The sequence below is a fragment of the Austrofundulus limnaeus genome, unplaced genomic scaffold (genome assembly GCF_001266775.1).
Source record: "Austrofundulus limnaeus strain Quisiro unplaced genomic scaffold, Austrofundulus_limnaeus-1.0 Scaffold0, whole genome shotgun sequence".
Classification (NCBI taxonomy): Eukaryota; Metazoa; Chordata; class Actinopteri; order Cyprinodontiformes; family Rivulidae; genus Austrofundulus; species Austrofundulus limnaeus.
This window is the reverse complement of record NW_013952402.1, coordinates 2,899,201-2,902,923: the sequence shown is the minus strand read 5'-3', so window position 1 is coordinate 2,902,923 and position 3,723 is coordinate 2,899,201.

The following is a 3,723-nucleotide window of genomic DNA, read 5'->3' as shown; positions in this document are numbered from 1 at the left end:
AAAAAAAAAAAGGGGGGGGGGTAATAAACACCCAGAGTTCCTTACAGGATGAGGTGCTTTGTACATCTTTTTACAGTTAAAATAAGAAAACTACTAAGAAATAACACTTATTATTTTATTTTGTATGACAAAGGTCATTTTGACTGCAAATGGCTAAAAGAACTTTTTAAAGGTGTAAAACACGAGCTGTCGAAAATGAAAAGGAAAGCACACSGGCCAGGATTTAAACAGCGTCTGTTCATTTCTGACATTAAAGCACTAATCTGCAGGAAGATGCTTATCAGTATAATCTGACACAGATCACACCCTAATCCTCTGAGGTTAGACCGTCTTCTTTCTATCTCTGASTATAAACTGAGACTGCATTGTGCAGCAAATCAACAACAATGCAGCTGCAGCTCTAAAAAACTTGATYTAGTCCTTTTGTAAAGCATAAAAATTAAAAAATTCCTTTAAAAAAGTAAAATATTATAGTCTCAAAACTGCACAGCGTTCATTGAAACAAGCTTATTTTAAAAATGATGGTTCCATTTGGGTGCGATTTATTTTAAAATTAGCTTTTATTCATTAGTTCCCTGTTTCAAGGTAAATTTATTTATGGTATTTTGTTTCACAGAAGAAGAAAAAAAAAGAGTCAAACATTGAACTTGCCTAAATTTTCTTGACAGTATTTGACATTTATCATTCTCCAGCCCTCATCTGTTGCTTCAATTTTCTACTAAATTCTTCTTTCTACTCCGTTAACCTTCACTATTGTCCCTTAACAGAACATTCTCCATCTTCCATCTCCATTCATTCAAACTAATCTCCATCAGATTAGTTTATTTTGAATAAAATCGCAATAAATAAAAGAAAAAATACCAAGTAATGCACACTTTTACAACAGAATTTATCATTGTCACTTTTCCAAAATGAAGTAAGAACAGCTTGCTAAACTTTTTTAGACAAGATGCTTTTCATAAAGAAACAACAATTTAGGCAGGGAAATTACTAGTTGCATTGAGACAGAATGGCCTTACTCACATCCAGTCAGACTTCAACATGTTGCTGATTCAGTATAAAATGTATTAACGATGATTCACTTTGAGTTATTTGTGGTTTAACATGATGCTCAGATTCAAAAAGTTAGAGTTCTTAGTGTTTGTGGTTGCTCTTGGGAATAGAAAAAACTAAAAAAGTCACCCGTRTTTGTTGTGCTTGAATGTGAGTGGATTCTGTCTCACATTAAAAAAAAAACAAATCTGAAGCAAACTGTGACACATCAAAGGAAACGTAGGAAGAGAAAACATCTTGTTAATGGAGGGAATTGTAGAAGCAGAAACTGTTAGGGGGACGGTCATAATGGCCCTGACAATCAAACCAGCTGCGGGTCCGTCCTTTTACCCAGCAGGGGGTGTTGGTGGAGCCGGAGCGCCGGTGTTTGTTGATGCTTCTCGAGCTGACACACAGAGTTAACAGGCTGAGTGGGCCGCAGATAAGAATCCAGAAGATGTGAGTGTGCAGAGCCCGATATCGGAGCAGTTCCCTCCATTTCGTCTTAGACTTTGACAAATTGATGGACCAGAGCTCACAGGATTTCACCAGACTGCCCCTCCGGAGATTAATGGACGCCGACGAGTTTTCCACCGCATTATTTTCACAGTTAATACATCTTAACTTCAACCAGAGAAAAGGCTGTTAAAATGCATTGATTCTTACATCATCAGTCCTGAAGATGAGCACATGACAGTTTATCTTTCAGTTTTTTGTTTTTTATAACTTAAACGTTGCCGTTGGCGTCACGCGAGRGTTTGCTGCGGTGATTCATGGTTTGTGACAAAAAAAGAACGTCCCTAAATGAAACATCAGTGTTTTGTTGTGCGTGTGTCACAGCTTCAAAGCTTTTGTACTTTGTGACACAGAAAATTCATCACCGTGAGAACAAACCAAGCTTTGGGCCATTCAGGTTGACACAAACGATTTCCTCCATTGAATCCCACCTGCTGCTGAACATTTATTAAAAAATAGATCATTTTAAGAATGATCTTGTGGGGGGTGGTAACAGAACAGAGGGGGTAGTGAGAACAGACAGCTCACCTTTATTTCACGTTTGCGTACGTTAATCTCGTTCTTGCGGTTCATAGCTTTGGTGCCCCTTGGGGAGTGTATAAATTTTTTTTCACTGCTCGCATACATTTTCCTTTTTTTTTTTTGCTGGGTCTCCTGCAGCTCACTATACYTTCTGTTTTCCCAAGCCCTTTATTTGTCTGCAGCTTAGTGTAGCGAGTTCCTCCCACATGAGCAGATTTTACCACTGACTTCAAAGTACATGAAAGACAACATTTCTGTGGTATGATATTTACATCGCTGTAACTTCATGAAATAATGTCAAGCTATAACAGATGGTACACACACTGACTTATTGTATTTTTGAATTTTGCTTAGTAGGGGTCCAGTTCAGTTGAGACAAAGCTTTACACTTTTCAATTTTCCTGTTGCTGCAAAAAATATATTTTTTTTTAATGTGGATGAAATTTACAGCATAGACTTGCATTATCACACAATGAATTAAATCAGTGTCATTGCCATGGAAATGTGTTTTACATAAGACCAACAGAATTTCATTTCATCCAATAAAAGATTTTAGTAACGAACACCTCTTTCTGACCTTTTGAAGAGCTCTGTGATCCCTGATCACCATCTCACCCTCTCCATCACTCAGTCCATTTGCCTCCATCAGGCAGAAGATATGTATAAAGTTCCTTTGGCCCCGAAAAAACATTTACAAGAAACCATTCATACCATTTGCAACATCCACTTTAAACTCCTTAAAACCAGAACTTATTTTTCTTTTCGACAGATACTCAAAAATTTTAATGGGCTTTTATCTGTATTCATTGAGATGCTTGTGTGAAAATGCCTGAAGATTTTCTGTTACCAGTTCAGACAGATAATTCTATTCTATTCTATTCTATTTTATTCTATTCTATTCTATTCTATTCTATTCTATTCTATTCTATCCTATTCTATTCTATTCTATTCTATTAACAATAAAAGTTATGATTATACTGATTATAATCTTACGCTTAGGAATTCTTTTACCATTTTTTTTACATGTTCCTTTTAACTACAAGTAGGGACTGTAGCACCCTCATCACCCCCAGTTCCCATGGCCTTAAGCAGTATGCAGGTGCTTTTCACACAGATTTTTACTATTTAATGTGACACTGTTGTGCACTGATGCATTGTTACATTTTAAAATGTAAAAAACACGATCTATTTTTTTGGTTTTGGAGCTCTATAGGTGGAAAGTTCTTTTTTTTTTGTATGTTGTAACTTAGAGATGAGTTCTACTGTAGAAGCTACACTGTAAAGTCAGAATAAGGAGTGTCACTGTGTTTGCTCGCACACTGAATGTGAGACCAGTGTTAACACAGGACAGCAGAAGGAATCAATCATTAACCTGCTGTTAGTTTTCTTCCCAGCTTGCCTCACACTGACATTAGTTAGGTTGAGTTAGGTGGCACATACACTGAGGTCAGCAGAAGGGTGAGGTGGTTAGAACTGAGCCTACACATCTCACTGAAGGCAGGTTTCGAGTTAGAATCTCTGGTCTTTGTCTCTCAGCAGGTGATGGAAAATGAAGAAATATTTTCTGAAGGTTGATTGGTGCAACTGGTCAGTGTTTGTGAAAAGCACTCGCTGTCCTTTTGCGGAGACAAAACATTTCTGATTTCTCTTGTT